We start from the raw sequence: 24,757 nt of genomic DNA, 5'->3' as shown, positions 1-24,757 counted from the left end.
CTAACTAGAATCTAGAGTAGAGAGATTGACCTTTGCTGTATAGGTATTTAGCTAAGGGCCTCAGAAACTGAAGAGAGAGAGCAAATGTGCTCTGTAAGAAAATACAGAACATGAATTTTTGTTTTTGAGAAAGAAGAAGCAAAGACTTTTAAGGGTCAGAGCATTGACTGGATAATTAAATGTTGAGATGACATGGAACTGGAGATCAGATAATGTAAAACAGTTTATAAATATGGCTTTTTGGAGGGAAATCTGAACTGTAATTATTGGCTCTTTATGTTTCTACTTAAATCAACATATGTTGTTTAGGCATAAATAAATCTATTCTTCTCACTACCATTCCAATCTTCAGTATAGTCTTCTAAATTTAAATGGTCCAGGAGGATGTGTGCAAGTGTGTATGTGTAAACATGTATGAATGTCACATGATGGGAACAGAGACAACAGTGGAATACTAAGATGATCTTTAAATAGAGACAATTTATTTGTGGTGGGAGTTCTGAACTAGAGATTATAACAAAAACTTAATACCCTCTATGCTTTTATAAATTATAAAATAGGGTTTTGCAATTTGGTACTACTAATTATTTGGTTATTTATCAGGACATCCTGCTTTGGGTATAAATCTTCCTCGTGAAATTGTAAGATGATTAAAATTAGAGTATCTTATCCAGATTTTGCAATGGTTACTTTGACAGAGTAGTTTTCCTGGAGTAAAACAGAAAACAAAATTTGTTGTCTTTGTCTTCCACTATTCCTTACATTTAGTTCTGAGGTGATATCCTCCTTTCCCTGTAGATGAAATCAAAGGCAGAGTTCGTGTTTAGTTATCTCTTTTGTTGTGGAACAAATTGTGTCAAAACGTGGTGACTTAAAATAACAATGTTTATTATCTCGCCATTTCTGTAAGTCAGGCTTTGAGTCTTGGCTTAGGTAGAACTTCAGACTCTGGATCTTTCACAACAATGCAGCTATAATGTTGGCCAGCACTGCAGTCTCATTTGCAGGCTTGACTGGGGGTAGACATATTTCCAAGCTCATTCTACTCCTTGCTATCAGGATTTATTTCCCTGCATTCTGTTGAACTGAGGCCTTCATTTCTTAAAAGCTACTGAAAATAGGCTTTCATATTTTTCTGGCCATGTAGACCTCTCCATATGATATCTCTTAACATGATATGTGGCTTCATTGAAATGAGCATGCAAGAGGTCAGAGAAAGAACACCAGCGACACAGAACTTGCAATCTTTGGGAACCTACTCTCAGTTGTGATGTCCCATCACCTTTGTCATATTTTATTCATTTAAAACAAATCATCAGATCTAGTTCGAATGTAAATGGAAAGGATTACACAAGTAGATAAATATTGCTAGGTAAGATCATTGTAGGCCATCTTAGAAGTTGTCTACTACAAAAAATAAAATTTTGATGGTAGTTAGGTAACAAAAAAGTGTTCGATCATCTCCACTTGTAATTTATCTCTCACTCTTTCCTCCTTCAAATCTATTAGGAATGATATTTGGTTCACTTTTCTCTTGTTCCACCTACCAGTTTGTTTTTTTTTTCACCCCTGCATTTGGGATTGCTATGTTGCACACATTATGAGATAGTATTCACATTTTATTTAGTGGGAATGATGCCTTCTGGAGTCATAAAAAGTGGGTGGCCAATAAGGAAGTGGGCAGTAAACAGTAGGAAGTCAAGCAAAAAAAAAAAAAAGACCTCAGGTGAAATCATTCAGAGGGTAGCTTAAGCATGATCCCATAGAAAAGCCCTAGAATATGTGTTTCACTTCTAAGTTAAACTAACCTAAGGCAAAGAGGCTGGGTTTTCTAATTTACTGTCACATGCTTATGATTCATTAGGTAAGGATAGTCCCAGAGTAAAAAATAATTCTCAAGCACTGTCTGGATTTCAAAGGATGTCAAAAGTGGAACCTAGTAACTTGAAGTACCCTCCTCTGAAACACACAAAACGGTAGAAAGTATCCCAAAATACTTGGAGGATACTGGATGAATTACCAGACTTGCAATACAGATATCTTTTTTGATAAGACACAGGTATCAAAATATTTTTTCAGTTAAATCCTGTTATCATATTTTGAGTATTTATGAAATTTACTATTCCATATCTCATTTATTTTACCTAGATTTTTTTGTGTGAAAATTTACTGTTATATCCACTGTAACAATATGTCTTGAAAGGGACAACCAAAGACTATAAATAAAATTATGTATGAGAATTTTTTTTGCAACAAATACTGTTAATACATAAAATACAGGAAGGGCAGGGAAGGGAAAGGAAGGGAGAAGAGGGAAGGGGAGGGGAGGGGAGGGGGAATGGGAGGGGGGAAGGTAAACAGGAAAAAAAGGGCTAGATCTGTTGTTGTAAAACCAATTCCAGGACAAGCTAAATTGTTGATTGATGCTAGTCATGTGGTTACCATAGAATGCTATAATTAAGATAAAGTATCACCATGAATAAAACATAAATGACTCAACAAAATATACAGCCACTAAAAGAAAAATAGCTCTAAATACATGCCCTGTTGGCTGTGAGTATATAACTTATTTTTAAGAGATGCAGAGAGGTGCTTTCCACTTGTTTTATACATAGTTTCTTCTTAGTTCCTAGCAACCTTTGATATATCACCTGTTCTAGAAAATCTTACCAGTGACCTTCCTTCAACATTTTTCTTTTATTTGTAGATTACATATAATAATTATACATACTTATGGAATACAGAATAATATTTTGATAGGTCTATACAATGTGTAATCATCAAATCTGAGTAATTAGCATATATATCAATCAAATATTTATCATTTGTGCTACAAATTTTTAAAATCTCCTCTTCTAGCTTTTTGAAAATGAAGAATAAATTATAGTTATCTATATGAACCCTACAGTGCTACATACCAAGAATCATTCATCCTGTATTGCTATAATTTTGTATCTGCTAACCAATCTCTCCCCATCCTTCCCCACCTGCTACCCTTCCCAGCCTCTAATACCAACAATTATACTCTCTACTTTGATGAACTCATATTTGTTTTTAATTGCCATATGTGAGAATATATGGTATTTATCTGTCTGTGCCTGACTTCTTTTGCTTAACATTATGTCCTCCAAGCTGATCCAAGTTGCTACAAATAACAGATTTTTGTATGGCTGAATTACATTCCATTGTATATATATACCACATTTTCTTTATTCATTCATCCATCAGTGGACATTTTGGTTGATCCTATATCTTTGCTATTGTGAATAATGCTGCAATACACATGGAGGTATAGGTATCTCTTTGTTATATTAACTTCCCTTAGAATAAGTACCCCAAAGTAGTATTTATGTATTATTCATAAATATGTTATGTATTTATATATTATATAAATACAGCAATACATTGAGATTTATTGTGAGATTGCTATATCATATGGTAGTTCTATTTTCAGTTTTTAGAGAAACCACCACACTGTTTTCTATAATGGCTATACTAATTTACATTTTGGCCAATGTGTATACATTTTATTTTCTTCTCATCTTCAGTTATTTTTTTTTATGATAGACGTTCTAACTGGGATAAATAAAATCCCATTGTGATTTTGATTTGCATTTCCATAGTGATTAATGATGTTGAGCATTTTTTCACGTATTTGTTGAGCATTTTTACTTGTTTTGAGAAATGTCTATTCAGATCAATTGTCCACTTTTTAATCAGACTATTATTTTTTTGTGTTAACTTCCTTGTATATCCTGGATATTAGTCGCTTGTTGGGTAAATAATTTAGAAATGATTACTCCTACTCTACAGCTTGTCTCTTTACTCTGTTGATTGTTTCCTTTACAGTGCAAAATTCTTTAGTTTACTATAGTCCCATTTTTATATTTTGTCCTTTCTTGTTGGTACTTTTGAGTTTTATCCAAAAAATCTTTGCCTAATTTGTTAAGAGCTGTTATGATAAAGGAATGTTGAATTTCATTAAATATTTTTTTCTGCATATATTGAGATAATTATACTTTTCCCTTCATTCTGTTGATGAGATGTATAACATATATTGATTTGCATATGTCGAACCATCCTTGCATCACTGGGATAAATCCCATTTGTTCATAGTCTGTTATCATTTTGATATCTAGTTGGATTTCATTTACTAGTGTTTTGTTAAACATTTTGCATCTATTTTCATCAGGAATGCTGTGCTGTAGTTTTATGTTTTTATTCTGTCCTAGGCTGGTTTTGGTATGAGGGCAATGCTGGCCTCATAGAATCAATTAGAAAAGGATTCCAACTTCTTCAATTTTTCAAAATAGTTTGAGAAGAGTTTGTGTTTGTTCTCCTTCAATAGTTTCTGAGAATCAGCAGTTAAGCCATCTAGTCCTGGCCTTTTGTCTGGAGAGACTTTTCATTACTGATTAAACCATGTTAATTATTAATATGTTCACATTTTCTTTTTCTTCCTGGTTCAATCTTAGTAAGTTACATACGTCCAGGAATTTATCCATTTCCTGTAGTTTTTCCAATATGTTTATGTATAGTTCATAATAGTATCATTTTTCAATTCATCAGCATATAGTTCTTCAGAATAGTCTCTAATAATCCTTCGTATTTTGGTGGAATCAATTGTAATGTTACTACTTTTGTTTCTGATTTTATTTATTTTGGTTTTTTTTCTTATTTAGTGTAGGTGCAAATCTATCAGTTTTGCTTATTAAAAAACCACATTTTGTTTTACTGATCCTTTGTATTTTTTAGTATCTATTTCATTTAGTAACATTCCAGTATTTATTATATTTTTTCTTTCAATATTTTTTTTATTGTACTTTAACTTCTGGGGTACGTGTACAGATCTTGCTGAATTGTTACTTAGGTACACACATGCCATGGTGGTTGGCTGTCTCCATCCCCCTATCACCTACATCAGGCTTTTCTCCTAACATTTTCACTCCCCATCCTCCTCACCCCCTGCTGTCCCTCCCCAGCCCCTCACCCCCCAAAAGATCCCACTGTTTTACGTTCCCTTCCCTGTGCCCATGTGTTCTTATTGTTCAACATTCACCTATGAATGAGAACATGTGGTGTTTGGTTTTCTGTTCTTGTGTCAGTTTGTTGAGAATGATGATTTCCAGATTCATCCATGTCCCTATAAAGGACATGAACTCATCCTTTTTTATGGCTGCATAATATTCTATAGTGTATATGTGCCACATTTTCTTTGTCAAGTCTATCATTGATGGGCATTTGGGTTAGTCCCAAGGATTTGCTATTGTAAACAGTGCTGCAGTGAACATTAGTGTGCATGTGTATTTATAATAGAACAATTTATAATCCTTTGGCTATATACCCAGTAATGGGATTGCTGGGTCACATGGAATTTCTATTTCTAGAACCTTGAGGAATACCCACCTTGTCTTCCACAATGGTTGAACTAATTTACACTCCTACCAACAGTGTAAAAGTGTTCCCATTTCTCCACATCCTCTTCAACATCTGTTGTCTCCAGATTTTTTAATGATCGCTTTTCTAACTGGCATGAGATGGTATCTCAATGTGGTTTTAATTTGCATTTGTCTAATGACCAGTGATGATGAGCATTTCTTCATATGTTTGTTGGCCTCATAAATGTCTTCTTTTGAGAAGTGTCTGTTTATATCTTTTGCCCAAGTTTTGATTATAGAGTCAATGCTATCCCCATCAAACTATCATTGACCTTCTTCACGGAACTGGAAGAAAACACCTTAAACTTCATATGGAACTAAAAGAGAGCCTGCATAGCCAACACAATACTAATCAAAAAGAACAAAGCAGGAGGCATCATGCTACCTGACTTCAAACTATACTACAACGCTGTAGTAATCAAAACAGCATTGTACTGGTACCAAAACAGAGATATAGACCAATGGAACAGAACAGAGACCTCAGAAGTAATGCCACATATCTACAACCATCTGATCTTGGACAAACCTGATAAAAACAAGCAATGGGGAAAGGATTCCCTGTTTAATAAACGGTGTTGGAAAAACCAGCTAGCCATGTGCAGAAAGCTGAAACTGGATCCCTTCCTTACACTGTATACAAAAATTAACTCCAGATGGATTAAATATTTAAACATAAGACCTAACACCAGAAAAATCCTAGAAGGTAGTACATTTTGTACTTTAGAAGAGAAAGATATTGCTAAGACCATTTTAGGAAAAATTTTAGTAATCATTCAAGAAAGAGATCATTCTCATATTCATAAACCATTTTGAAGGTGGGGAAATGGAGACTTATCCAAACAATTTACAAACCTTACAAAGTCTTGGTTTAAATTTATATTAAAAAAAAAAAGAGTGCCAACAAGCAAACTGATCAACCAACAAAGAAATAAATCTATTGGCCAGTCTCATTCATGATCAGAAATGTGAATGTTTGCCTGAATAATATTTTCATGAAGAGATGAGTTTGCAAATATATTGTTAAAATGGTGTAATAATATATTAATAAAATATATCATAATCATGTAGAATTTATTTCAGGATGATAAAGGTTATGTAAAAATAATAAATATCTAAATGTAACCTTTGTCAATTTAATTAATTCCACCAGCAATGTTCTAAGTTCAAGTTGATGATCAGACTCCTAAAACAGGATAGGAATCAAGCAGCACTGAGCTTACTTAGCTTTAAAACGAAATAGTACAAGTTGCAATAGGAGTGCAAAGGTATCGTGATTCACAACATAGCTGCTCATGTCCCACTCATCATATACAGGATATTCAAAGAGTCCAAATAATTTTGTCCTGTCACCATTTTTATTTAAATAAGCAGGTGTATATAACTAAAAGTCACACAACCACCTCAGTGATATGTGACAATAAGTCATTTACTGATGCAGCTGCTTAATCTGAAACCTGTTATTTACCACAATAAACAATCTTGACAATGAAATTTATGTAATTGGTCTAGGATATATTCTTCACCTAAATTATCATTTATCTTGTATATGGCATAAATATCCTCAAAAATTTTACTTAATAATGAAATAAAAATTTAATTAAATCATCATATGTCACTAATCATACTGTACTATTTATTGTATAGTTTTCTTAAAAGTAAGTATACTTGGTGTGTGTGAAACTCAGAATTTCTGACGAAGTATATTATTTTTCTGAACTCAAGACCACTATTAGTAGTAGAGCAGAGAAGACATTTTAATGTGACAAATAAACTTACATTAATAATTTAATAGAATTTTGTGCACATTTATATTAAAGTATCATATAACTAGGAATAAACAAAAAAATTTAAAAGATCTGAGATATACACAGTAACATTATGCTTTATGATAAAATATTAAAAACATCACAAGTAATAGAAAGGTTTGACAAAGCTGTCTTACTATTCAGCACTAAACTGGAGATTGTAGTTAGTACAGTTAAATAAAAAGAAAAACTATAAGCAGAAATCACTTTATTTAATAATCAAAAACATCATAGTAAAGTATGAGGATATTCCATGAGCAGAGTATGATCATGTGGGTGTTTTTTGCTCAGGGACACTCTTAATTGCAGAATTAATTGGATAAATGGGAAAATTTACTCAATGTACACATGTCTACTCAAACTAATATATGGAGCAGGGTTGCATGACACAAGATCAATATGCTAATTGCATTTCTATATGAACAATAAACAATTGAAAAAATTAACTATATTAAATATATTACTAAATGAGTAATTCTTAGGAATGAGTTTGACAAGTCATATTCAAACTCTCTACATTAAAAACTACAATATTTACATTAAAAAGATGTATATTAATGAGGAAAGATAATGCAGTCATGAATTGGAAGACTCATTGTTATACAAATTTATGCTGTCCAAATCAAAATTATTGTATTCTTTTCTTCTTGCAGAAACTGATGGACTGATTCTAAAATTTATTTGGAATTCAAAAGTGTTACAATAGTCTAAATATTATTTAAAAATAAGAGTTGGCAAATATGTATGTTCTGATCTTAAAGCAGTAAAAATCTATAAAAACCAAGAAAGCATAATATTGGTATAAAGATAGACAGATAAAATGATGGAACAGAGTAGAGGCCAGAAGACTCATACATATATGGTCACATTATTTTCTTTAAAGGCTCCAAAGAATTTTAACTGGGGGAAAGAAATCTCTTGAAAAAATTGTTTTCTGGTAACTATACAAATATAGGAAAAAAAAAAAAAACCTCCTAACTTTCACCATATCAATATCTAACTTAATATTGATCCTAGGCTTAATTTAAAAAGCTAAAATTATAAAGACTTAAAAGAAAATATTAGAAAAATATTTTGGTATCCTAGTTATGTTAGGATGTTTGCATTACTATAAAAAAATGCCAGAGGCTGGGAAAATTACAAAGAAAAGAGATTTAATTGACATATGGTTCTGCAAGCTTTAAAGGAAACCTGGTGCTGTGTGGTATCTGCTTTGGTGAGACCTCAGGAAATGTATAATCATGGCAGAAGGCAACAGGGAGCCAGCATGTCACAAGAGAACAGGAGGAAGAGAAGGAGAAAGGGAAGGTTCCAGAGTGTTAAACATCCAGATCTCTTGTGAACTAACTGAGAACTCACTCATCATGAAGGGAATAGTGCCAAACCATTCATGTGGGATCTGCCACCGGGATCCAAACACTTACTACCAGGATCTACGTCAAACACTGGAATCACATTTCAACATGAGATTTGGTGAAGACAAATTCTAAACAATATCATTTGTGGTAGAACACTCTTTTAGACAGAATTAAAAAGCACTAATTAAAAAGGAATAAATGTAACATACTGGATTTTAACAAAGTAAAAAATTTACATCAAAAAGTAATTTTTACAAATGAAAAGACAAGACACAGCCTTAGAGAAAATATTTGCAGTGGACATATAAAAACTTAACATATTGAATATAAAAATAACCAGTGCAGATCAATCATTAAAAGATAATATAATAAAATATGGGTGAAAAATTTGAATACCTATTTCACAAAAAAAAAAATAGCCAAATGGCCTATTAGTCAATAAAAAGGCTGTCAATGTCATTAGCCATCAAGGAAATACAACATGAAACCACAATGAAATATGATAACTATTCATTAGAATGGCTGAAATTAAACAACTGACAACACAAAATGTTGCCAAAGATTTGGGGTAATTATAATTTTTACACCTAGCTGGTTGGAATGTAAAACAGTAAAATAACTCTGGAAAACAGTTCAAAATTTCACACAAATTTCTTTTTAAATTTGGATATATTTACAGAGTAAAAGTGTAATTGTGTTTCATCCATAGATTGCATAGTGGTGTAGTAAAGGCTTTTAGGGTATCCCTTACCTGAATAACATACATTATATTAATAACAATTTGTCATCATCCACCCCTCCCACTCCTTCACCCTTTTAAATCTCCATTGTCTATCATTTCACACTCTACTTCCATGTGTACACATTACTTAGCTTCCACTTACAAGTGAGAACATGAGATACTTGTCTTTCTGTGTCTGATTTTTTTTCCTGTTCAATAGCTTTGCTGCAAAAGACATGATTTTATTCCTTTTCATTGTTGAATTGTATTCCATTTTGTGTACATAATACATTTTATTCATTCATCCATTGATGCACACTTCACTTGTTTCCATGTATTTGCTATTGTGAATAGTGCTAAAATAAATATATAAATGCAGGCATATATATATATATATATATAATTGTATTTTAGGTTCTGGGTTATGTGTGCAGAACATGCAGGATTGTTGCATGGGTACATACATGGTAATGTGGTTTGCTGCCTCCATCCCCCTATCACCTATATCTGGCATTTCTCCCCATGTTATCCCTCCCCAACCTTCCTACTCCTGACTGTCCCTCCTCTATTTCCCCCCAACAGAACCCAGTGTGTGATGCTCCCCTCCCTGTGTCCACCTGTTCTCACTTTTCAATACACACCTATGAGTGAGAATATGCAATGTTTGATTTTCTGTTCTTGTGTCAGTTTGCTGAGAACAATGGTTTCCAGATTCATCCATATCTCTACAAAGGATATAAACTCATCGTTTTTTATGGCTGCATAGTATTCCATGGTATATATGTGCCACACTTCCTTTGTCCAGTCTATCATGGATGGGCAATTGGGTTGGTTCCAGGTTTTGCTATTGTAAACAGTGCTGCAATAATATGCGTGTGCATGTGTCTTTATAATAGAACGATTTATAATCCTTTGGATATATACCCAGTAATGGGATTGCAGGGCCAAATGGAATTTCTATTTCTATGTAATTGAGGAATCACCACACGTTTTCCACAATGACTGAACTAATTTACACCCCCACTAACAGTGTAAAAGTGTTCTCATTTCTCCATATCCTCTCCAGTATCTGTTGTCTCTAGTTTTTTTAATGATTACCATTCTAACTGGCATGAGATGTTATCTCAGTGTGGTTTTGATTTGCATTTCTCTAATGAGCAGTGATGATGAGCATTTTTTCACATGTTTGTTGGCCTCATATATGTCTTCTTTTGAAAAGCGTCTGTTCATGTCCTTCAGCCACTTTTGAATGGGTTTTTTTTTTTTTTTTTTTTTTTTTTTTTCTTGTAACTCTGTTTTAGTTCTTCGTAGATTCTGGATATTAGCCCTTTGTCAGATGGGTAGATTGCATAATATTTTTCCCATTCTGTGGGTTGCTGGTTCACTCTAATGATTGTTTCATTGGCTATACAGAAGCTCTTAAGGTTAATTAGATCCCATTTGTCTATTTTGGCTTTTGTTGCCAATGGTTTTGGTGTTTTAGTCATAAAGTCCTTGCCTATGCCTATGTCCTGAATGGTTTTGCCAAGGCCTTCTTCTAGGGTTTTTATGGTGTTACATCTATGTTTAAGTCCTTAATCCATCTGGAATTAATTTTAGTGTAAGGTGCCAGGAAGGGGTCCAGTTTCTGCTTTCTGTACATGGCTAGCCAGTTTTCCCAACACCATTTATTAAACATGGAATACTTTCCCCATTGCTTGTTTTTGTCAGGTTTGTCAAAGATTAGATGGTTGTAGATATGTGGCATTGCCTCCAAGGCCTCTGTTCTGTTCCATTCGTCTATATTTCTGTTTTGATACCAGTACCATGCTATTTTGATTATAGTAGTGTTGTAGCATAGTTTGAAGTCAGGTAGCGTGATGCCTCCAGCTTTGTTCTTTTTGCTTGAAATTGTCTTGGCTATGCGGGCTCTCTTTTTTTGTTCCACACGAAGTTTAAGGTGGTTTTCTCCAGTTCTATGAAGAGGGTCATAGGTTGCTTGATGGGGATAGCAGTGAATCTATAAATTATTTGGGGAAGTATGGCCATTTTCATGATATTGATTCTTCCTAATCATGAGCATGGAATGTTTTTCCATCTGTTTGTGTCCCCTCTTATCTCCTTGAGCAATGGTTTGTAGTTCTCCTTGAAAAGGTCCTTTATATCCTTTGTTAGTTGTATTTCTAGGTATTTTCTTCTCTTTGTAGTAATTATGAAAGGCAGTCTGCTCATGATTTGGCTCTCTGTAAATATGCTATTGGTGTATAGGAATGCTTGTGATTTCTGCACATTTATTTTGTATCCTAAGTGTTTGATGAAGTTGCTTATCAGTTTCAGGAGATTTTGGGGTGAGACGATGGGGTCTTCTAAATATACAATCATGTCATCTGCAAATAGAGACTTGAAATTTGACTTCCTCCTTTCCTAATTTAATACGCTTTATTTCATTTTCTTGCCTGATTGCTCTGGCTAGAACTTCCAATACTATATTGAATAGGAGTGGTGAGACAGGGCATCCTTGTCTAATGCCAGATTTCAAAGGGAGTGCTTCCAGTTTTTGCCCATTCAGTATGATATTGACTGTGGGTTTGTCGTAAGTAGCTTTTATTATTTTGAGATACGTCCCATCGATACCTAGTTTATTGAGCGTTTTTAGCATGAAGCGCTGTTGAGTTTTGTCAAAGGCCTTCTCTGCATTTATTGAGATAATCATGTGGTTTTTGTCTTTGGTTCTGTTTATGTAGTGGATTACATTTATAGACTTGTATATGTTGAACCAGCCTTCCATCCCCGGGTTGAAGCCTACTTAATCGTGATAGATAAGCATTTTGATGTACTGTTACAATTGGTTTGCCAGTATTTTATTGAAGATTTTTGCATCTATGTTCATCATGGATATTGGCCTGAAGTTTTCTTTTCTTGTTGAGTCTCTGCCAGGTTTTGATATCAGGATGATGTTGATCTGATAAATGATTTAGGAAGGATTCCCTTTTTGTGCTGTTTGAAATAGTTTCAGAAGGAGTGGTACCAGCTCCGTCTGGTAGAATTCAGTTAGGAACTCATCTGGACCTGAGCTTTTATTTGGTTGGTAGGCTATTAATTGCTGCCTCAACATCAGCCCTTATTATTGGTCTATTCAGGGTTTCGACTTCTTCCTGGTTTAGTCTTGGGAGGGTGTAAGTATCCAGGAATTTATCCATTTCTTCCAGAATTACTGATTTGTGTGCATAGAGTCATTTGTAGTAATCTCTGATGGTAGTTTATATTTCTGTGGAATTCGTGGTGATATCCCCTTTATCGTTTTTTACTGCAACTATTTGATTTTTCTCTTTTATTTTTTATTAATCTGGGTAGTGGTCTGTCTATTTTGTTGATCTTTTCAAAAAGCCAGCTCCTGGATTTGTTGCTTTTTTTGAAAGGTTTTTTGTGTCTCTATCTCCTTCAGTTCTGCTCTGATCTTAGTTATTTCTTATCTTCTGCTAGCTTTTGAGGTTTTTTTTTTTTTGGATCTTGCTCCTCTAGCTCTTTCAATTTTGATGATAGGGTGCTGATTTTAGACGTTTCCTGGATTCTCATGTTGGCATTTATTGCTATAAACTTTCCTCTAGGCACTGCTTTAAATGTGTCCCAGAGATTCTTGTATGTTGTGTCTTCATTCTTGTTGATTTCTAAAAACATCTTTATTTCTGCCTTCATTTTATTGTTTATCCAGTTAACATTCAAGAGCCAGTTGTTCTGTTTCCATGAAGTTGTGAGGTTCTGAGTTAGTTTCTTAACCCTGAGTTCTAATTTGATTGAACTGTGGTCTGAGAGACTGTTTGTTATGATTTCCATTCTTTTGCATTTGCTGAGGAGTAATTTACTTCCAATTATGTGGTCAATTTTAGAGTAGATATGATATGGTGCTGAGAAGAATGTATATTCTGTGGCTTTGGGGTGGAGAGTTTTGTAGATATCTATTAGGTTTGCTTGGTCCAGATCTGAGTTCAAGTCCTGGATATCCTTGTTAATTTTCTGTCTCATTGATCTGTCTAATATTGACAATGGGGTGTTAAAGTCTCCCACTATTATTGTGTGGGAGTCTGAGGTCATTAAGAACTTGCTTTATGTATCTGGTGTTCTTGTGTTGGGTGTGTATATATTTAGGATTGTTAGCTCTTCTTGTTGTATTGATCCTTTTACCATTATGTAATGCCCTTGTCTCTTTTGATCTTTATTGATTGAAAGTCTATTTTATCAGAGACTAGGATTGCAACTTCTTCTTTTTTTTTTTTTTCTCTCCATTTGCTTGGTAAATCTTTCTCCATCGCTTTATTTTGAGCCTATGTGTGTCCTTGCATGTGAGATGGTTTCCTGGATACAGCACACTGATGGGTTTTGACTTTCTATCCAATTTGCCAGTCTGTGTCTTTTGATTGATTTAGTCCATTTACATTTATGGTTAATATTGTTATGTATGAATTTGACCCTGCCATTTTGATGCTAGCTGGCTGTTTTGCCCATTATTCGATACAGTTTCTTCATTGTGTTGATGCTCTTTACCATTTGGTACATTTTTGGAGTGGCTGGTACTGGTTGTTCCTTTCTATGTTTAGAGCTTCTTTCAGGAGCTCTTGTAAGGCAGGCCTGGTGGTGACGAAATCTTTCAGCAATTGCTTATTCATAAAGGATTTTATTTCTCCTTCACTTATGAAACTTAGTTTGGCTGAATATGAAATTCTAGGTTGAAAGCTCTTTTCTTTAAGGATGTTGAATATTGGCCCCCACTCTCTTCTGGCTTGTAGGGTTTCTGCGGAGAGATCTGCAGTGAGTCTTGATGGGCTTCTCTTTGTGGGTAACCAGAACTTTCTCTCTGGCTGCTCTTAGCATTTTTTCCTTCATTTCAACCCTGGTGAATCTGACAATTATGTGCCTTGGGGTTGCTCTTCTTGAGAAATATCTTCGTGGTATTCTCTGTATTTCCTGGACTTGAATATTGGCCTGCTTTTTTAGGTTGGGGAAGTTCTCCTGGATAATGTCCTGAAGAGTGTTTTCCAGCTTGGATTCATTCTCTCTGTCACATTCAAGTACACCTATCAAATGTAGATTAGGTCTTTTCACATAATCCCACATTTTTTGTAGGCTTTGTTCATTTCTTTTCACTCTTTTTTCTCTAATCTTTCTTTCTCATTTTACTTCATTGAGTTGATGTTCAATCTCTGATATCCTTTCTTCTGCTTGGTCAATTCAGCTATTGAAACTTGTGTGTGCTTTGCAAAGTTTTTGTAATGTGTTTTTCAGCTCCATCAGGTCATTTATATTCTTCTCTAAGCTGTTTATTCTCGTTAGCATTTCATCAAACCTTTTTTCAAGGTTCTTAGCTTCTTTGCATTGGGTTAGAACATGTTCTTTTAGCTCAGAGAAGTTTGTTATTACCCATGTTCTGAAGCCTATTTTTGTCAATTCATCAGACTCATTCTCCTTCCAGCTTTATTCTCTTGCTGGTGAGGAGTTGTGATCCCTTGAAGGAGGAGAGGTGTTCCAGTTTTGGGTGTTTTTTATCTGTTTTGCACTGGATTCTTCCCATGTTTGTGGATTTATCAACCTGTGGTCTGTAGTTGGTGACTTTCAGATGGGATCTCTGAGTGGATGTCCTTTTTGTTGATGATGAAGTTATTTCTTTCTGTTTTTTAAGTTTTCCTTCTAACAGGCCCCTCTGCTGTAGGACTGCTGGAGGTCCACTCCAGACCCTGCTTGCCTGGGGATCACCTGCAACTGCTGCAGAATAATAAAGGCTTCTGCCAGTTTCTTCTTCTGTTATCTTTGTCCCAGAAGGATACCCAGCAGATGTCAGCCTGAGCTCTGCTTTACAAGGTGTCTCTTTGGATCTACAGGGGATGGGGAGCTGGTTGAGGAGACAGTCTGTCCCTTATAGGAACTCAAGTGCTGAGCTGTGAGCTCTGTTTTTCTGTTCAGAGCTGCTGGGCAGGTACATTAAATCTGCTGCAGTGGAACTCATAACCGCCTTTTTAACCAGGTGTTCTGTCTTGGGAAGGTGGGGCTTTATTTGTAAGTTCCTGATGTGCTGCTTCCTTTTTTCAGAAATGCCCTGCCCAGCTAGGAGGTAGCCTAGTCACAGTCTATCAGCAGAAGTGCTGCTGAGCTGCTGTGGGCTCTCTCTAGCTGCTGTGTGAACCTACTTGTGGTTTTGTTTATAGAGGTATAGCTGGAAGTGCCTCAGTAATGATGGTCTGCCTCAGTAATGGTGGTTTGCCTTGGTAATGACGGACTGCCCTAGTAATGGCAAACTGCCTTGGTAGTGGTGGACTGCCTTGGTAATGGCAGACACCCTTCTCCACACAGAGCTGGACCGTCCTGGGTCCAGCTGCATTTGCTGTGAAACTCTCAATCCAGAGTGTTTCAGATTGCTGGTCTTTGTGGGGGTGGGACCTGCTGAGCCAGATTACCTGGCTCCCTATTTCAGCCCCCTTTTTTTTTCAGTTGAATGGATGGCTCTGTCTCCCAGGCGTTCCAGTCACCAGTTGAAATGGCCACCCAGATTTGTATGAGTTTTTGTGTGGAGACCCACTGTGCCAGCTGTAACAGCCATGCTAGAAACATGTGCTTTTCAGCCTGGGAATCCCTGGTCTGTGGCCAGTAATAACTTATTTGGAAATGTGGTGATCACTCACCCTCTGTGTTGTTCTGGCTGGGGATTGCACTCCAGAGCTGTTCCTATTTGGCCATCTTGGATCCCCTTGCAGGCATATTTTTAATAATACATTTTATTTTCTTTTGGGCAGTTTCCCTGTAGTGAGATTGCTAGAATGAACAATAGGTTTATTCTTAGTTCTTGAAAAATCTCCATACTCTTTTCCATAATGGTTTTACTAACTTATATTCCCATCAACAGTGTATAAGAGTTTCCTTTTTTCCACATCATGCCAACATATAAATCTCTTATATGGCTTTCCTAAATATTTATCAAAGAACTAAAAGCATATGTTCAATAAAGACTTGTATAAGAATGCTAAATAGCTTAACTTACAATACCCCAAATTTGGAAACAACCAACAGGAGGAGGAATAAACTGATCATGGAATACCACTCAGCCACGAGGAATGAGCTACTGATGCATGCAGAAACACTGATTAATCTCACAGGTATAATGTTGAGTCCAACCAAAAGAGTTGTATAGCATGATTCTATTTATATAAAATTCAGGAAAATACAAATGTTACATATGCTACTTAAAATCAAAATATAGTTTGCATTGGGGAACAGACATTGCCATCAACTAGAAGGAGTCAGAAGGGAACTTTCTGGGATGCTGAAAATGTTCTTAACTTTGACTGTGGTGGCAATAACTACAATATATATTCCTCAAGTCTCCTGAAACTGTGTGAGAAAGATCTGAACATTTCATTGTATATCAACTATGTTTCTCTATGAAATAAATACCATTAAAGTAATTGAGAACCGAAGACCCAAAAGATATTTAAAAAACAGGCAAAAACCATAAATGACCATGGTTGATCCTAAAATAAATAATTTGCTCAACCTCAGTTACAGTATGATAAATGTAAATTAAAATTACTTATAATATGTGTTTTTCACCTTTTAGGTAGTCAACTTTCATAAGACTGACCACACATTTTGCTGACAAGACTGGAAAAGTAAAAGAAAAACTTTCATATGTTGCTGGTGAGAATGAACAATGGTGCAATCCTTAAGGAGGAAATTTGGAAAAATATTATGAAACTACATTTGCTTTTAGTCATTGGTCTAGCTATTTGCCTTCTAGGAATTTATCCTGAAAGAAACATACACTAGGACAATAACAACAACAAAAACATATGCAGGAATTTTTTCATAGGACCAATTTTACTATAAATATGCTGAAAATCATCTAGCAGGATACACAGGTTATTGACTAGAAAAACAGTTACAGTTCTCCTTTAGAATACTATGCAGCTATGAAGAATTAAGAAAAACCTTGGTGAACTGATATAAAATGATTTCCAGATTGCAATATTAAGTTAAAAATAAGGTAAGACTCAGCTTATATGATATATTACATTTTTTTAAAAATGAAAATGAAACTATATTTTAAGTAGAATTTTATATACAAACAATAGGCTTTGGAGACTAATAAAAATACTTATAAGAGGCAAATTGAAAGTATTAAATAAGTGGATAAAGTTTTTTTTTGAATATATTTTATCCCTTGATTTTGAATTTGGAAACATTTTATTATCTTATACATCAAAACATTAAGTTAAATTTGTTTATTACAGAAAGAAGTAAACATTAACATTCTTGTGAACAACTGCTCATATTCCGGTGAAAAGAGATGTAAATGTGGAATGGGAAAAGGAGAGAGTGATATTGAATTATGATTTGATTTGGAATTAAAGTCATTAAAGTGAAGTCATTATATAAAAGCATGAAAACAGACTCCTTATCAGCAATGAGCAAAATTTGAGACAACTCTAGGTACTATTACCTGCTAAAAATAATAGTGTTTGTAGTAGAAATGACGGGTTTCAGGTTTGTGCAAAGAAATTTGAAAGTAAACTGGAATCTTTTATTGTCTAAGAAAGTGAGAAAATGCTCCCCTACTAGAGGGAATCTGTCGAAAAGACACTGGAGTCAGATTAAACAGCTCCACTGGACAAGTATGATTATCAAAATGAATAACAACAAAAATGAAATCTACATCTAATATAGATTTCAAAGTAAAAAAATACAAAAGTGCATGCTTTTGTTAAATTAAAATAAAAATTAAAAAGTGAGAAAAGAAAAAAGGAAAAGCTTTCCTTAAGCTTCTGCACAGCAAAAGAAACAATCGGTAGAGTGAATCAGCAACCAAAAGAGTCGGAAAAATTTTTTGCAATCTACCCATCTGACAAAGGGCTAATATCCAGAATCTACAAATAACTAAAACAGATTAACAAGAAAAAAACAAAGAAGCCCATTCAAAAGTGGGCGAAGGATATGAACAGACACTTTACAAAAGAAGGCATATATGAGGCCAACAAACATATGAAAGAATGCTGCTCAGTAAGCTGTGGAATTCAACTTAAATTTCCCTAAATTCAGGGCCTATCTTATAGAAGACATCCATGGACTTCACACAAATGAATTTAAAACTAAGTATTATGGAATTTTCTTATCTGAAATTTCCTATCTGTTGATGAGCATTCATAATGAGCTATTGTTTAAAATAATTTTGAAGCACAATGGCATTAGGCTCATTTAGAAATTGGTAGAATTGCAAGTCACAAAAGCTTTTAAAAATTGTAATTAGGATAGTGCGTACCCTACGCCCCATTTAAAAAATATATATATATAGTCTTCCTACTACCATAACAATAAAATCCAAACCTCTTACCAGGTCCTGTGAGACCCTGCCTAACTGGCTCTTCCTACTTCTTTTTTACTTTGCTGTGTTCACTTCAGCCCTCTGTCATATCAAAATATGTATCACTTTCTTCCCTTTATCAAAATCTACTTGCCTTTCAACCCCACCTGTGATGCTTTCCCTCTAGTTCTTCTTATGATACTTTTTAATTCCCATTACATTTAGTTCACAAATTACATTTTCCTGACCACCTCATTGTCTCAATTCCTTTATTCTCTGTCATTAAACTATTATTCTTTAAAATATATTTTAAAAATCTGTCAGTATTTACTTTTGTTTCATTCCTTTGTTTAGTGGTTTTTTCTTCCACTAGACTGTAAACTCTATTGTACTTACAGGATGTTCTGGTCACCATTATTCCCCCAAGGGTCTTAGTATGGTGTATAGCATATATTGAAAGTATCAAATATAGAATTTTATGATACAATAGGCTGGGTGCCATGGCTCATGCCTGTAATCCCAGCACTGTGGGAGCCTGAGAAAGGCAGATCACTTGAGGTCAGAAGATTGAGACCAGCCTGACCAACATGATGAAATCTTGTCTCTACTAAAAATACAAAAATTAGTGGGTGTGATGGCAGTTGCCTGTAATTCCAGCTACTGGGGAGGCTGAGACAGGAGAATCACTTGAACCCGGGAGGCAGAGGTTGTAGTGAGCTGAGATTGCACCACTGCACTCCAGCCTGGACAACAGAGTGACTTCATCTCAAAACAAAAATAAAAGATACATTAATGAGTCAATGTTAGTTACTATTACTAAGGACTCATAATTCTGTATAAATAATTGCTTTATTATTTAAAGAAATTATTTTTAATAAACAAAGTTTTATTTAATTACCTGTATATTTAGTTTAGGAATTTGGTTAGTGCTACAGTAACAAGGATTAAGAGTTACATCTTGAATCTATATTGCATGTCTGAAAGAACATGGTGAGCTACCAAGATTTGGTTAGTATAAAGAATGTAGAAACATCGTATGGGAAGAGATGGGATAGTGAAACTGGAATTAAATAAGAAACCAGCTGCACATACCTGGTAAAATAATGCCTTAGTAGTCAGAAGAAAGGAATTCTAAGAAAAAGCTCTTCCAATTGTCAGCTTCATTTCTTAAGAAGGAATAAAGCTTGTTTCTCAATGAAACTTCCTCTTAGCTAAATCCTATGAACTCATGTCTGAATTCTGGGAAGAGAAAGACAGGTGCAATAAGTTGAAAATGATACAACTCTTTTTAGAGAAACTTCTGTGAGATGTTGGGATCAGAATATAGCATTACCTTGGGAATAATACAGAAAAGAATGGCATCAAGATTAAGTTATTAATAGACATAGTCTCCTTGCTCCAGCCCAGTGCTGGCTAAGGTAGAGAATGGATTGGCAGGTGCATGAACCAAAACTAAGTGTCTATCTGGATAACAGCTATCCTGATCTTCAGAGGAAGATGAGAATATCAAGCTGTCCTCTTACAGCACTCATTAGATAACTCCCTGAGATCTAAAAGGTCTGAAGGAAGACTTCCAGAGGAGCTAGTATTTGTCATTGTGGGTGGAAAAAGAGAAATTTTGTTTATCACGATACCAGTCAATTTTTAATTCCAGGTCATTATGAACCAAGGGTGAACACAGCTTCTTGTTTCAAGGAATTAATAGACTAATTCATCTAGTAGTATATTGTATAATATTTTGAGGCAAAAATGTACATGTTTTTGAAGAGTGCTCAAACATTCATACAATAGGCATTAGCCTTACAACTTTCTTTGAGTATTTATAGAAACTAAATTTAGTTCCATATGAAGTTTAAGGTGTTTTTTTACAGTTCTGTGAAGAAGGTCATTCGTAGCTTGATGGGGATAGCATTGAATCTGTAAATTACTTTGGGCAGTATGGCCATTTTCACGATATTAATTCTTCCTAACCATGAACATGGAATGTTTCTCCATCTGTTTGTGCCCTCTCTTATTTCGTTGAGCAGTGGCTTGTATTTCTCCATGAAGAGGTCCTTTACGTTCCTTGTTAATTGTATTCCTAGGTATTTTATTCTCTTTATGGCAATTGTGAATGGCAGTTCGTTCTTGATTTGGCTCTCTTTAAGTCTGTTATTGGTGTATAGGAATGCTTGTGATTTTTGCACATTGATTTTGTATCCTGAGACTTTGCAGAAATTGCTTATCAGTTTCAGGAGATTTTGGGCTGAGATGATGGGGTCTTCTAGATATACAATCATGTCGTCTGCAAATAGAGACAATTTGACTTCCTCCTTTCCTATTTGAATACCCTTTATTACTTTTCCTTGCCTGATTGCTCTGGCTAGAACTTCCAGTACTATATTGAATAGGAGTGGTAAGAGAGGGCATCCTTGTCTAGTGCCAGATTTCAAGGGGAATGCTTCCAGATTTTGCCATTCAGTATGATATTGGCTGTTGGTTTGTCGTAAATAGCTTTTATTATTTTGAGATATGTTCCGTCAATACCTAGCTTATTGAGGGTTTTTAGCATAAAGGGCTGTTGAATTTTGTCAAAGGCCTTCTCTGCATCAATTGAGATAATCATGTGGTTTTTGTCTTTGGTTCTGTTCATGTGGTGAATTACGTTTATAGACTTGTGTATGTTGAACCAGCCTTGCATCCTCAGGATGAAGCCTACTTGATCGTGGTGGATAAGCTTCTTGATGTGCTGTTGCAATAGGCTTGCCAGTATTTTATTGAAGATTTTTGCATCTATGTTCATCATGGATATTGGCCTGAAGTTTTCTTTTTTTGTTGAGTCTCTGCCAGGTTTTGATATCAGGATGATTTTTGTCTCATAAAATGATTTGCGAAGGATTCCCTCTTTTTGTATTGTTTGGATAGTTTTAGAAGGAATGGTACCAGCTCCTCTTTGTATGTCTGGTAGAATTCAGCTGTGAACCCGACTGGACCTGGGTTTCTTTTGGGTGCTAAGCTCTTAATTGCTGCCTCAAATTCAGACCTTGTTATGGGTCTGTTCAGGGTTTCGGCTTCTTCCTGGTTTAGGCTTGGGAGGGTGCAAGTGTCCAGGAATTTATCCATTTCTTCCAGGTTTATTAGTTTATGTGTATAGAGTTGTTTGTAATAATCTCTGATGATGGTTTGAATTTCTGTGGAATCTGTGGTGATATCCCCTTTATTGTTTTTTATTGCATCAATTTGATTATTCTCTCTTTTCTTTTTTATTAATCTGGCTAGTGGTCTATTTTGTTGATCTTTTCAAAAAACCAGCTCCTGGATTTATTGATTTTTTGAAGGGTTTTTTTGTGTTTCTATCTCGTTCAGTTCTGCTCTGATCTTAGCTATTTCCTCTCTTCTGCTAGGTTTTGAGTTTTTTTGATCTTCCTCCTCTAGCTCTTTCAATTTTGATGATAAGGTGTCAATTTTTGATCTCTCCTTGCTTCTCATGTGGGCTCTTATTGCTATATATTTTTCTCTAGAGACTGCTTTAAATGTATCCCAGAGATTCTGGTATGTTGTGTGTTCATTCTCGTTGGTTTCGAAGAACATGTTTATTTCTGTCTTCATCTCATTGTTTATTCAGTCAACATTCAAGAGCAAGTTGTTCAGTTTCCATGAAGCTGTGCAGTTAACCCAAATGCCCATCCATGATAGACTGGACAGGGAAAATGTGGCACATATACACCATGGAATATTATGCAGCCATCAAAAACAATGAGTTTGTGTCCTTTGTAGGGACATGGATGAACCTGGAAACCATCATCCTCTGCAAACTGACAGAAGAGCAGAAGATCAAACACCGCATGTTCTCACTCATAGGCAGGTGTTGAACAATGAGAACACATGGACACAGGGAGGGGATCACTACACACTAGGGTCTGTTGGGGGGAAATAGGGGAGGGATGGTAGGGTTGGGGAGTTGGGGAGAGATAGCAAGGGGAGAGATGCCAGATGTAGGTGATGGGGAGAAAGGCAGCAAATCACACTGTCACATGTGTACCTATGCAACAATCTTGCATGTTCTTCACATGTACCCCAAAACCTAAAATGCAATAAAATAAATTTAAAAAAGAAAGAAATTAATTTAAAAAGAAAGTATGTCAGACAAGGCATAACTAGAAAAGTTAAAAGATAACCCATCTCCAACAAGGGAGAAAAGATGTACTTTGGAAAAGAAAAAATTTGAAAAGGACTCAAATAAAAGATGTTGTATAATGTTATCATTTATACCAAAAAACAAAAAACAAAATAGACCATTGGCTTCTTAAAGTCCTTATAGCTGCCAGAACTTTTACTAGAAAGTAAAAGGAAACAATTTCTTAAATATGCACTTAACCAATAAAGATCAGCAAAGAAACATCCTGATTTTTAGTATGAAAAGTGATAAAAGAAAATAGCACAATGCTGAAAACATGTATTCTTTAAAAATATGTTATGGTTTTGGTAACACCTATTTTATTATTTTGACTTCCACCTGATTAGTAAATTTTCTGTCCAACAAAATTCTAAAGTTACCTCCATGGTTTGTGCTTTAAAAGCTTTCAACATGCAAGGGAAATTTAAAGTATATAATAAATCATCAACATATTCATTAATACTTATTTTTATGATTATTAAGGTAATAGAATTTCACTTACAAACTTAACAAGACAAAAAAAGTATTTCAAAATATTTTTATAAATAGACACAAATACAACTAAGGTTTCTGGTCTCCAGCATAAGTACTTGTATTCATTCAACAAGTTTCCAGTGGTATCTAGAAGTTAAATTATGTGGTTTTCTAGGAAAAACCCTAAACATGTTCTCTTCATACCATAATTCTTAAGAACCTGCTTTATCCTTTACCCTCCTTCCAATTAATTTCATTGTATTAATTGCACAAAGTTTTGCAGTGTTGGGGATTGTTGAACTCAGTATTTTGTTTTCTTTTGATCAGGAGGTGTTAGACTTTATTGCCTGAAGTGGTACCATTTGTTCTCTGTGAAATATGGTTAGCATCACCTTACTTTTTTATTAAGTGTATATTTATAACCTTTAGAAGCAAATGTTCTCTATCCACATGGCTAGCGTTTATTGTTTTAAGTTCTGCACGCAAAGCTGCTTTTCTTAATAATAAGAAACAGCTGTTGTAAGCACAACAATGAAAGCAATGGGTCATACATGCTTAAATTAGATACAAAGGGAGTCAAACAGGGCTAAACTCTTTAATTCTGTCTCACTCTTCCATGATTGATGCACTCTAAAAAGAACAGTTATACACTGTTGAGATTTAACAGATGCTAAAAGGAACCCTTTCCAGTGTACATTTGTTAGGCAGCTGAATTTTACACCAGCAGTGATTACAATGAGGAATCAATGTTTCCATGACAGTAAGACCCACAGAACTTACATACTGTAAAACTCAGGTAAAATAATGGCAAATATTAATGTGATACATAAACGCAATCAATCATTTCTATGGTGTGTTTACACACACACACACAAAGCAATGTGTGTTTTTATATTTGTTATATATATAAACTTTTTTTATATTTGTTATATTTATATTTCTTTTTATATTTGTTATATATATATATATATACATAAAACAAAATTAGGTATCAGTATATTGGTTTGTTTTTACATCAGTTTATGTGGATCACTCGTTTCATCTAACGCTTAATTATTTGCACAATGATAACTGAGTAACTGAACCATGTATGATAGTGGTTACAAGACAGGTGGAGCTATGTATATTTTGAGGAAAAATAGAAATAAACTTAGAATTTATGGTATGTATTAATAGCATCTGGGAAGAGCAAAAATTTTATTTCTATTTTAATGTCTGTTTTCATGGATTTAAAAGTCATCTTTTGATTATGTAGTTCATATTCTAAACCTAAAATTTTCATATTAAGAAAAATATGACATAAAATCAAGTCCTTTCTGATGCACATATTACCTATTTTGGAAGGAGGCAAAGAGTTATATATATAATAATGTCTACAAAGGATTTACAAAACATGGTTTTAAAAAATTCATTGTTAAGGATATAGGTTTTCACATATTTCCATTCACATAGTTAATTGTTAATATATTGTCCTTTTAGTTTT

This window comes from Sapajus apella, unplaced genomic scaffold, assembly GCF_009761245.1.
Source record: "Sapajus apella isolate SASKATOON/1434 unplaced genomic scaffold, GSC_monkey_1.0 scaffold2, whole genome shotgun sequence".
NCBI lineage: Eukaryota > Metazoa > Chordata > Mammalia > Primates > Cebidae > Sapajus > Sapajus apella.
The sequence above is the reverse complement of the archived record's forward strand: the minus strand, read 5'-3'. Positions refer to the sequence as shown.